Source organism: Rhinolophus hipposideros (assembly GCF_964194185.1).
Source record: "Rhinolophus hipposideros genome assembly, chromosome: 11".
NCBI classification, from domain to species: domain Eukaryota; kingdom Metazoa; phylum Chordata; class Mammalia; order Chiroptera; family Rhinolophidae; genus Rhinolophus; species Rhinolophus hipposideros.
The window spans coordinates 12,411,126-12,424,751 of NC_138057.1; the positions used below are offsets into that span (position 1 = coordinate 12,411,126).

Sequence of the window (13,626 nt, forward strand, 5' to 3'; positions counted from 1 at the left end):
CAGCAGCAAACAATTATTGAGCCCTGGTTATATCGTAGGCACTGGGGTAGAAGCATAGTAAGTTCTAATTTGTGATTAATGGTTCAATACTATCTAAATAAATAATTACAATGTTGTAAGTACTATAATTAGAGGCATGTTTCAGATTGCTTGGGAGAACAGAGGAGGGAATGGGCAATATTCTTATTGCTTGGGATAAGGGGCTTAGAAAGCTTGACTTAAGGATGAAACTTACGGAAATTTGTAAAAAAAAAAAATCCTTATGTTCTTTCCATGAAAAACCAGTGAAAGGTCATTTTTTAATAGAAGGATCACAGTACAAAATCAGACAGATATCAAAGATGTGTCAAACTAGGGATCAGTATGTAGTTCGCAGGACAGGGCTGGCGCAAAAGCTGGGTACACATTCAGGTAGGCTCATTCATCTTGCTTGGTGGTGATTGCCTGCAGCCTGGAGAGGGCTTATATGACTTCAGAAATTCCTTTCGTCCTTTGATCAGTTACTAGCAGTAAAACATGGCAATAGCACAGTTATTTAATATGAAGTTTTGGTAAGGCTGTGGGCAAGGTTTAGGGTGTAACATTCGGAAATACATAAAAAAATGCTATAACTATTGGAGCATACCAGAGACTTTTTCAGAAGACTGTTTTTAAAACTAAGGCAACAGGCATTCAGAACTTTTGAATTCAGTCTCGCCTATATCCTTGGGTTTGAATAACTACTGTATCAAGGTCGTTTCCAATTTCAGAATTGAAAAAAGCCAAAATGTAATTATTATTTACGCAAGAAAAATACCAGAAATAGATTATAGGATGTTTAGTGATAGGGTTGGGTTATTTCTGTTATTATCTTAGGACAGGGGGAGGTGGGAATATGCAAAATCATTCTATGTAGCTCTTCTCTAATTTTTATCACTCTACCAATTAACTGCATAATTTACATCAGAGAATATGTGTAGAGCTACCCTTAATGTAAAGATATTTCACGGTAGCTTGGCTTAAAATTGAATTTATCTTCAATCAATGTGTTTTTTAAGTAATAAACATCGATCTACCATAGAAACAGAATCAGCTTTCTATAATTAAGTTTTAATATAAAATTATTCCTATTATTTATTCTGCATGAATTCCTATTGAGTATATTTAAAATAATCTAACTTGTCAGTCATCATAATTAATATAGTTCCATAAATCTTTACAAATGGTTTTAAGCATATGGTGATGTATTTAGAATGACCAACATTTCCCTAATGCTTTTATTAATTTCAGATTATATTACTGAGAAACAAAACATAGATTCAGGACTATAGAAATATATCCATCGTAGTGAAACCGTCTTATGAAAGTATTTGGCAAAATGAATAGAGATATAAAGAAAAGTTTCAGAAAAGTATATTAAAACCTCCTGAAGATCCCTAAGCAATATCCTGTAATAAGAAAAACTATGTACAAAGCCTGAAAGATGACCTAGAAAAATTGAATCTAGAATTTGGTTATGACTCTTTCATTAATAGATTACTTTGTAAGAAGTAAAAATGTAAAGCAAAGATTTGACAAACCCACTGAAATGCCAATAAGACACAGTCCAGAAAATATGAAACAGCTTCAAGAAAGGTCAGTGTGGTTCCCTGAGCCCGTTTCTATCTGCTTTGAAGTCATCTCGAGGGTTGCAATGTTGTCCCAATGTTCAGACAACTGAGCAGCATTATTGAGAGAGACCGTCATGAGTTCACTGGCTCATTTCTTAAAAAGGGTTGCATCTCCTTTCCTGGATAGCATCACGCTCAGGGATCTGTCATCCCAGGAAAGAGCTGGATAGAAACCTGACCATAATGCTCAAGCTTTGGCAACAGTGGCCTCGGAGGATGAGATAACTCCAAAAACACTCACTATTGGATCTGGAGACCTAGATTCTACTCCCTGCTCAGCTTGCTTATCAGCAAATTACTCAGTTCCTCTGGATCTCTACTTCCGGAGAGATTCAAACATAATTTGAGATCAGACTATTTAATGGATCCTTCTAGACTACAATTATTTTATAAATGATGGAGTCATAAATTTCCACCAAGCCTATTTCTCTTGAGTTAACACTCTACTTCCTAATCTCTGCAGATTTTTCTTTCAAATTCTTCAGATACTACTTAGGCTAAAGCTATTATCGTGAAAGGAACACATTTCGGGTAAATATGGTGCCTCTGCAGAGATGTGACTCTGGCTTGGGAGTTGATTCAACCAGTGTAGGTTTGATCATCATGGAACTAAGTAGATCATCAGTTCCAGCAGCCAGGCATCCCTTTCCCTATGCAGACATTCTCTATATTCCTCTCTCCTTCTTGCTCTCTCTCTCTCTCTCTTTTTTTTTTTTTTTAATTCCCCACTCCCCTTTTTTCTCTAACGGCCTCTGTGAAAGGGCTGAGGCAGTGGTGATGAGATACAGAGACTTTGAAGAGTTTGTTGGAATACCTGTTGTGAGAACACTACTGGTTGGGGTTGGATTGTGCTCTCTTGCTCCTTTCCCAGAGGAAGAAGTTAAGAGGAGCTGTTCCTCATGGTCTTCTGGTTCCTAGTCTTCCATCAACTTTGTCAGGAATTTTAGAGAAAGGCAGGCTGGAATTTTTAGAGAAAGACAGGCTGAGTCAAAAATGCTTGGGTTTTCTAATAAAAAAGTACAAGGTTGAAACTACACTTGGTTACTTATTAGTTAAATGAAATAGGGACATTGGCTATTGAATTCTGAACTCAGGGAGCTCCTTTTCTGCACATGAGAATCACAGCACCTATCTCATGAGCTCATTAATAGACAAATTATCTGTCTATTATCTATTATCTGTCTATTTTCTGTCTATTATCGGTAGGGTATCTGACACACAGCTAGACATCACTAGGAGTCTCCTACATACAATTTAGGTATGCCAGACTTTTTAGTATATCTGATACAGCAGAGTTTGTGATCTATGATTTTTCCAGAGCAAGAACTTGCCTTGTTTTTCTCTTCAGTCTCAGTCCCCTCCCAAAGCATTTATTCAATAAATATATAGTGAATAAATGAATTGTTGAACAATATTGTTCAATACATTTTTCAATATCTTATCTTATAAAAGGAACACTGTTTGTGTCAGGAGAAACTAGGATTGATTATGATTCAAATTGACTGCAGAGGCCCAGTTCTTAAATAATACACAGTGATACCTCTGCTCTGGTCTTACAGAAGGAAACTAAGATTAAATACAAACACTGTCTAAAGAGTGTTTGCCAAGATGAGTTGTTAATGATAAGATATTAAAGGAACAAATGACTATTTCTAAGAAAGCAGAAAAAAGCAACTCAAGAGGGCTTGATATGCACACTTTCCTTTTATACTTTTAGCCCCAAATCTATGTTTAAATGGATATTGTAACAATTACGAACACGAGGTATCTAACATCATTTTTTGCTATGGGGGTCTTACATCATCTTTTTTTAAGAGTAGCATAGCAGTCATTTTCTGAAATGTATCAACAGGACATCTTTGTTGATTATGCATTAGGAGGTTTAAAACAACAATTCAAGGAGATCAGAATCAAAGTTAGAGAATGTGAGAAACTGGGTTTTGAGATTTTCTTGGAGTAAAGTCTCATTCTAGGAACTGTATTGTATCTTTGATAATCGTGAATGGATTTTTTTAAAACTCAGAACATTTTCCTGAGAGCTACCAAAGTTTTTGTATTCATTAATGCCCAACAATGACAGAAATGGATGGGGATGAAACAACCTCCCAAGAATTGTTTCTGGTACTTTTAGTTAATTCTCAAATACCTTTGAATTGAGAACAGTTAAATGGGTACAATATTAATACTTTCTTTATGTCCAGTCAACTTTCTAAATAAGTGACACATGCTGCTACATATTATCTCCAGGTCAATGTTGTATAAGTTTTCGAACATTAAGGAGCCACCTGCTCAAAGATGGTTGATCCATATTATTGTCTCTTTTTTAAAGTTTTTTATTCTCCGCATTCATAGATGCATGCATTGATTCAACTGATTCCTTCTATAAGTGTTTATTTAGCTCTTCCTAAGCGATGTACTATTAGTAGCACCAAGTGTGTGGTGGTAAGGATATAACTATCATTCTTGTTCACCTTGAATTTGCATGTTTATGAGAAAGGCAAAATATCAAATGAGTACATGGATAAATAAAATTTCACTGAATGATAATGGCTCACATATATTACTGATGTCAGACACTGTTCTGAGTGCTTACACGTATTAACTCACTAGTTCTCACAACCATCTTTTTAGGTAAATAATATTGTGTCTCATATTATAAATAAGAAAACTGGTGCATAGCGAGGATAAACAGCTTGTCCAATGTTGTGCTCCACACAAATCTTGAGCTCAGAACAATTACATTATTATGGGACATGACAGGGAGGAGGAAAAGTTGAGGAAGCCATGTCAGTGGGTCTCCCATTTAGAATGAGGCGTACATTTGGAAGTGACATTTAAGGTGAAACCTAATGTGAAAATGAAAAGGCGAGGGGAAGAGTAGGAAGAAGATGGCTCTAATAGAGGAATAGTGCATGTGGGGACGCTGACATGTGGCCAAGCTCTCAGCACAGAATGAGACTGAGCATGAGGAAGATGACGCTAGGAGGTAGAACTGAAGAAGTGGAGTTTGGTGAGAGAGAGAGAGAGAGAGAGAGAGAGAGAATGAGAATGCATATGGGAAGAAAACAAAATGTAAAAATCTCCAAAGTACAAAGGGAAGGCACTTATAGAGAGACATGATCCCATTGATATTTTAAGATAATTCTAGAATATAGAGAATGGATTGGAAGGATAAGCTCATAAGTAGAAAGACTAGTTAGGAGGCCACGAGAGTCATCCAGGAGACAGAGTATGGCTCCCACTGCAGGGTGGCAGTAAAGGTGACAGCACATACATGGATTCAGGGTGCACTTGAGGAGGTAAGAGAGGAGGAATCCAGGACAACGACAATGGCTTCTGGGTTTGGATTTCTGATTTATGGTATTATTGCCTTATGTTCTCATGACTAGGATTATTATCCTGAATCATGATATTTCTCTCAAAAGCCTCAGTTAAAATGTACCGATATTAACTGGAATCACATTTTCAATTAATTTATTAAATGGTTGATCCATATTATTTTCTTTATTTAAGTTTTTTATTCTCTGCATTCATAGATTCATGCATTGATTCAACTGATTCCTTCTGTGAGTATTTATTTAGCTCCGCCTAAGCTATGTACTATTAGAAGCACCATAGCATAGAACAAGAACCTAATGAATATAAATTTAGGCAGCTGTAAATGGAACACAGGTTACTAAAGCTCCACCTGGAAGGTGGAGATGAAGGTGAGGAAGGCAATGTGTGGCCTCAGGAAAGGTGTGTACTGTATCCAGACTGGGCTGCTTGGTTACTGTGTTTGGAGCTGGCACTTCTGGAGGGTTTTGTAGACACACCAGAGCTCACATACATTTCATCATTTATTTGTTAATTTACTCATACAACAAATATTTATTGACTGGTTTCCTGTGTTTGGTACTCTACCAGACATTGTGTGGTGAACAAATTCAGCTCTGTTATTATTAACTAAACTATTTCTGCCACCCTACATGTACTTCTGTGGTTTGATAGCTTTGATTTAAGTGTGGTTAAGATGGTAAAGGAACATTTTCATGTGTACTCTTATCAGAATGCCATTATTACTATCTTTTTTTTTAATTAAATTTATTGGGGTGACAATTGTTAGTAAATTTACATAGATTTCAGGTGTACAATTCTGTATTACATCGTCTATAAATCCCATTGTGTGTTCACCACCCAGAGTCAGTTCTCCTTCCATCACCATATATTTGACCCCCTTACCCTCATCACCCATCCCCCACCCCCTTACCCTCTGGTAACCACTAAATTACTGTCTGTGTCTATGAGTTTTTGTTTCTCATTTGTTTGTCTTGTTCTTTTGTTGTTTTTGGTTTATATACCACATATCAGTGAAATCATAGGGTTCTCTGCTTTTTCTGTCTGACTTATTTCACTTAGCATTATACTCTCAAGATCCATCCATGTTGTCACAAATGCTACTATATCATCTTTCCTTAACGCCGAATAGTATTCCATTGTGTATATGTACCACAACTTCTTTTTTTTTTTTTTAATTAATTTTATTGGGGTGACAATTGTTAGTAAATTTACATAGATTTCAGGTGTACAATTCTGTATTACATCGTCTATAAATCCCATTGTGTGTTCACCACCCAGAGTCAGTTCTCCTTCCATCACCATATATTTGATCCCCTTTACCCTCATCACCCACCCCCCACCCCCTTACCCTCTGGTAACCACTAAATTATTGTCTGTGTCTATGAGTTTTTGTTTCTCATTTGTTTGTCTTGTTCTTTTTGGTTTATATACCACATATCAGTGAAATCATAGGGTTCTCTGCTTTTTCTGTCTGACTTGTTTCACTTAGCATTATTCTCTCGAGATCCATCCATGTTGTCACAAATGTTCCTATATCATCTTTCCTTAACGCCGAATAGTATTCCATTGTGTATATGTACCACAACTTCTTTATCCATTCATCTATCGAAGGACATTTTGGTTGTTTCCATGTCTTGGCCACCGTAAACAAAGCTGCAATGAACATTGGAGTACACGTGTCTCTATAGAGAGATGCTTTTATATTTTTGGGGTAGATACCCAGGAGAGCGATTGCTGGGTCATATGGTAATTCTATTCGTAATTTCTTGAGGAACCTCCACACTGCCTTCCATAGCGGCTGCACCAGTCTGCATTCCCACCAACAGTGTATGAGAGTTCCTTTTTCTCCACAGCCTCTCCAACACTTGTTACTATTTGTCTTGTTGATGAAAGCCATTCTGACTGGGGTGAAGTGATATCTCATTGTGGTTTTCATTTGCATTTCTCTGATGATTAGCGATGTTGAGCATTTTTTCATATGTCTATTTGCCATTTGTATATCCTCTTTGGAGAAATGTCTCTTCAGGTCCTCTGTCCATTTTTCAGTTGGGTTGTTTGTTTTTTTGTTGTTGAGTTTCATGAGTTCCTTGTATATTTTGGATATTAGCCCCTTATCAGAGGAACTGTTTGCGAAAATCTTCTCCCATTCAGTTGGTTGCCTCATTATTTTGTCAATAGTTTCTTTTGCTGTGCAGAAGCTTTTCAGTTTCATATAATCCCATTTGTTTATTTTAGTTTTTACTTCCATTGCCTTTGGAGTCAAATTCATAAAATGCTCTTTGAACCCAAGGTCCATAAGTTTAGTACCTATGTTTTCTTCAATGCAGTTTATTGTGTCAGGTCTTATGCTTAAGTCTTTGATCCATTTTGAATTAATTTTGGTACATGGTGACAGATAGCAGTCCAGTTTCATTCTTTTGCATGTAGCTATCCAATTCTGCCAGCACCATTTATTGAAGAGGCTGTCTTTCCTCCATTGTATGTTTTTAGCTTCTTTGTCAAAAATTATCTGTCCATATTTATGTGGTTTTATTTCTGGGTTCTCAATTCTATTCCATTGGTCTATGTGTCTGTTTTTCCACCAATACCAAGCTGTTTTGATTATTGAAAACCCTAAAGACTCCACCAAAAAGCTATTAGAAACAATCAATGAATACAGTAAAGTTGCTGGCTACAAAATCAACGTACAAAAGTCCATTGCTTTCCTATATACCAACAATGAAATCTCAGAAAAAGAGATAGAAAAAACAATTCCTTTTGCAATTGCAGCAAAAAGAATAAAATACCTAGGAATAAACTTAACCAAGGATGTGAAGGATTTATATGCTGAAAACTATAAGACATTTTTGAAAGAAATTGAAGAAGACACAAAGAAATGGAAAGACATTCCGTGCTCATGGATTGGAAGAATCAACATAGTTAAAATGGCCATATTACCCAAAGCCATATACAGATTTAATGCAATCCCCATTAAAATCCCAATGGCATTTTTTAAAGAAATAGAACAAAAAATCATCAGATTTGTTTGGAACCACAAAAGACCCCGAATAGCCAAAGCAATATTTAAAAAAAAGAACAATACTGGAGGTATCACACTCTCTGATTTTTGCATTATTACTATCTTTTAATCAGAGGTAGTATTGCATTGTTGTTAATAGCTCAAGAACAGGAGTTATGCTTCCTTGGTTTAAATTAAAAGTCTGTTAATTACTTGATTGGTTAATATCTCTGTGCCTCAATTTTCCATCTTTCAATTGGGATAAAAATAGTGTCATTTGATTGTTTTGAGAATTTAGTGAGCAAGTAGCTGTAAAGTACTTAGCAAGTACCTGGTTTATGGTAGGCATTTGGTGCATATTAAGTATAATTATGTTAATGTATGAAAGGTATGAAATTGTCTTACTGTGTGTGTGTGTGTGTGTGTGTGTGTGTGTGTATGTGTGTGTGTGGTTCAAAGAGAAATATTTTATAAAGATACGTTTTGAGACCAAACTGAAATGTTTCACTTGTAAAAATTTTTAGCCATAGTAGAATTTCAACTTTTTAAAAGTTTAAGCACAAAAAACTTTTAACTTGATGGACCTAATAAAAAGATAACAGGATATTTCTTTCACTCTTGGGTTTTGAAAGATGAAAGCAAATAAAAATGCTGATATCTCTACCACGTACCCCTCTGAGAAAGTTAAGAACAAAGGGAAATATAAGCCACCAAAAGCAATCCAAAGTGAAGTCCTCGTCATTCTGTTGAGAGCCACCAAACAAAGCAATTTAAAACCAGACATCTTAAAATAGAGGAGTCCACATTCCCCTTTTTATTACTGTTTTCCTTTCCTGAAGAACACGTGATGTGCATTTCATACTAAAATGGAATTTAGTATAATGTAATTGCAAGAGTCTCTTTGCCATCTAGGGCAACATGTTATAAGTGGAATCTCTATAGAGTAAGTCAGTCAAGTAATACTATTGTTATGCTTCTCTTGACTTTGGAAAAATGTGTACGTTAATATTAAAAAGTTCTAGTAAATGCCAGAGTCAAAATTACTTTGTGAAAGTATTTCTCCTATTTCCCTTCTATATTCCTTCTGTTGCCCCAGTAAATAGTACAGCTAACTTACTATATTAGAGTAATGAATTGTCTAGCTTAATTCTTAGTATTAGCCTAGTTGTTTTATAATATTAAAATTAAGAATTACATAGGTACTTTGTTATATTAGAATTAAGATTAAATAAATGGTATATCTATTTTGTATCCTAATGGAAAAGTAATGTTGAATGAATCTACGTTTCCAGAAAATGCCATTTATATTATGTCAATTTGTTGGAAATATTATTTGTTTTGATTAAGTAGCTAGTACTTTATGCAAAAACACCTTGTTTAAAATATTGGATGTTATATTTTTATGAATCTTAATAAAAAGATTCTAGTGTAAGTCTAATATTTAACATTCATTCAGAAAACAGACTGTATATCATTTTAATAACCAGCCTTTCCAACAAGAGCCAAAACAACAAACAAAAGAAAGAGCTTTTATTCAGAACTTTTATTTTATTTACCAATCCTGAAATGTTGGTAATAAAACACTTAAATCATCCAGTTCTCGTCAACTGCACTCATTACAGGTTCCAAATTTTATAAAGCACCATTGCATTCAATTTAACATTTGTTCTAACCACTCCCGTGGCCAAAGCTATAGTTGATACTATGGAGACACTGATATATAACACAAAAGTCTGTGATCTTGAAAAAATAACTGTGTCACTTTCTAAGCTTCAGTTTTGTATTTGTACAAGGGACAGTACTACCTATCTCACAAGATTTATCGTATGGTAAATAAATTAAACAAAGTTTTTAAAGCATCATATCCAGGCACACAGCAGACAGGTTATTTCACTTATTCCTTCTATTTCATGACTAAAGAAAGTCATGTGAAGGGGATGCAGTGCCATATACTAGTCTAAAACATTCCATCTTCTCAGTGTATGAGCGACTCTCTCCCCACACAGTGTAGGGCACACCAGTTCTCTTAGCCATATCTAAGCTTTCCAGCATGTTGGTGCAATTCCACGTCAGAGGTTATGGACCACTGGGTGCTCCTTAGGTAATGCTGTGTTATGTGTCTTAAGGGATCATCCAAGCAATTCATTGCTCAAAACTCTTTATTGTGATAAACTCTGCAACATCATTTTCTCTCCGTGTTAATGCCCTATGCAACGTGGTCTTGTGTGAAAGCTACAACAGTAACAAACAGATGAGTTATACATTATAAACACACACACACACACACACACAGATACATACATAATTTATTTCACAGTAGGTTCTTAAATATATTTAAATATGTATTCTTAAAATATTTATGTAGGTTCTTTCAATGTATTTAAATATAGGTTCTTAAATGCATCATAGAGAATTAGGTTGCACAGAGCCCACAGACTATTGTATACTAAGTATTACTAATAGTGAATAAAAAATTCAGTAAGTGGAAGAGTTACTTTTCTTTTAAAAGGAGATGCCGTAATACTGTGCATTCCTCTGGAAAAAAAAAATAAAGACTTTTCACCTCTCCACCACTTTGAAATAAAGTATAGAAATCAGTAGAAAATGCTGTGGAAAAAAGAAAAGAAGAATGGTAAAAATATCAACCCTTTTATTTAAACCAGGGATTTTCTCCTAAACTCTTGTAAAGATAGAGACGTAAATTCATAACTAGAGGGTATTCATACCTAGGAATAGCCACAGTGTAGGTATGTATTCTTCCCTCTAAAATATTATGGAAACTCCAGGAAGACTGATACTCTTTTTTCCTTTGTTTTCAAATATTTCCTAGCATACCACCATAAACCTAACAGGTATACTTACAGTTTGAACCAGTTTTAAAATATTGCTTACCCATGTATATTATTATCCTCATTGTCTAAAGAGGTAAATAAAACAACAATTATTCTTTTATAAATTTCATTTGCATATTTCTAACTTTGAAGTTAAAGTCACTTGTTTGAATGAGTATTCAGTCAGATCTGGTTTTCTTTTTAAAATATTAATTCCTCTAAACTTTCTGTTATAGCATGTTCATCGACCCTCTTTACTATTTTTTTCCCCTCTCATCACCACTATCTTCTTCTTACTTGTATTTTCTCTCATTTTGTAATAATAATATAGCAATAGCAGCTGCCATTTAATCACTCACTAAACGCTGGAGATTGTGATAAGTACACTGTACTTTAATCCACACATTACTTCAGTGCTGCACTTAAAATCACGGTCTGCTGAGCACTGCATACACATTTCGGGTTGAACTGTAATATCTAATCATTGTACTGTAGAAAGATACTAGAAATAAGGGAGGTGCTATCATGTACTGAAAAGGGAACCTTCTTGGAAACCAGAGGCAAATATTATTTTATTTCTGCCTGTAACTGATCATGTGATTTTTGGGGAAAATCATATTTGTACACCTAAGGTTAAAAAAAAAAAGTCTGTGTATATTTTATAAATCTTTTCCAGGTTGACTTTCATTGGATTGTGTTAGATACACTGCCTGCTTTAGGTGTGATTATATTGAACATCTTAAGCAGGTGGGCAGATTTTTTTTTTTTTTTTTTTTACACATGCCCGGGCTATCTTTTCTCTACTACTTGCAAATGCAAATTCAAGTCCTTATTTTTTGTGTTCTAGGTATTATCACTTATCTCAAAGAATGTGACTCAGTGAAAATGTTGAGGGCACAATTCCTCAGATTCTTTATTCTGAGTCTCGTTCTCAGTTTAACTGAACCACATGCTCCAATTTTTATGAAATTGATTTTTCATACTTTCCCTCTTCTTCCTCTGAGCAATATTTACTCTATTACTAATATCATCCTGCTACTTTCACAAATAATTTTGATATAAAAGAACCTCCCTAAGTTAAGAGAAATGAGTCACAAGATATAGGATCACATCTGGGCCTGGATTTTCATCTTACTTGTTAGGTGCAGAGTGTGATGCCTCATTTTTGTAACCACTGAATTATTTTTTAGGTATTACAGCTTTGCATTTCTTTCTTCCAGTATGTAATTAATAACCCAGCAAATTATGAAGGAATTTCTACTTAGACAATTGTACTCCTTCAACTCTCATCAGAATAAACACCCCCAAAACACATATACTTTTATGGGTTTAGCACCACATTTCCCCCAGCTTCTTTCTCCACTACCTTATCTGTTCCCTACTTTTTTTTTTTATTTAGAAAATTAGTCTCTCTAGTCCTTTATATCTAGATACTTCTTTTGTATTCAAACCATTTACTTTCCCTTCATACCTTATTTTTCATCTCCCTCAAACAATATATGGTCTTAGTTAAAACTATTTTCTTCCAGCAAAATTAGAAAAATAAAATGCGTAGGTTGGAGATATAGTACACATTTCTTCTTCCTTAAAGGTGTCATAAATCTAATCCTTAAATGTGATCATAAACAAAAGGACTTGTGAGGTATCAGGATCATCCCCCCTCCCCAGTGGAATGCTAAAATGCAAGTTTGGGGTAACAAAATGATGGGTTTTGTTTGATAACTTTCACATTCCATATACATGTTAAATTATTCAACACTTTACACATTCTAAAATGTAAGCGAATTAAAGATGTAGAACTTAAAAATTCATTGGAAACGGCACTTCATTTCATGGAGCATGCAGCTTCCAATTTAAGATTTTTATGCTGAGACATATATAAGACAATGGGTAGCTGTCTACAAAGTATGACAATGTATGTATATCTTGTTGATTAAATGAGATACGTATATGAAAATGCCTATCACGGGATTTGTCACAGTGAGCCTCCAATAAAAATTTAGTGTTGTTTATGGTAGAGTTAGAAATAACAAAATGAGAATAAGGTAAACAATTGTGAATACAGAGTCAGCAGATGATGCAACATTGTATCAGTTGATGTGTTTTCAAGAAAGCAGGATAGTTCTGCAGTATGTCCAGAAATTCATAAAATGCTATGCAGCCATTCCTGATATTTCAGTATTTTTATGCCTATTGCCCCAATCTTCTGAACTTTAGAATACTCCTTTTCTTATCACATGTGGTTGACACTTTCTTTCAAAGTTTGTTTCTCCCCAACGTAAATGTAGCTTCTGATGTCTTTCTAGAATGTAATGGAATATATTACCATGCAGAATTTATTTATTTGGCTAGAAAGCATCTTTGCTTCAAAGTGAGTTTTAATTTCAAGAATAGACAAGAGATAAAGAAGCACGTGCTAAGGGAGCTATTAATATATAGATAGATGGATGATAGATAGATAGATAGATAGATAGATAGATAGATAGATGATAGATAGATAGATGATAGAGAGATAGATAGATAGATAGATAGATGATAGATAGATAGATAGATGATAGATAGATAGATGGATGATAGTTATAACCAATATATACATAACATATATATATATATATATATATATATATATATATATAAATATGTGTCTCCTGTATAGATATTTAATGTTTGTATATACTAAATATATATAGTTCCTGCTGGTATGTTTCCGAAACATTGGTTGCTAATGTGATTTGTTTGAATCTAGCTGTTGAAGTATGTCCTCATAGGATCCCTCTGGCAAAGGGATAGGAAGCACTTTGTTTCTGTT

At 34.6% G+C, this 13,626-nt stretch overlaps 1 protein-coding gene across 6 annotated transcripts in view; it reads left to right on the top strand.

Moving 5' to 3' along the window:
* The window catches only part of LINGO2 (leucine rich repeat and Ig domain containing 2), a 1,152,505-nt gene that overhangs the window by 479,919 nt on the left and 658,960 nt on the right, over positions 1-13,626 (top strand). The window lies entirely within an intron of this gene.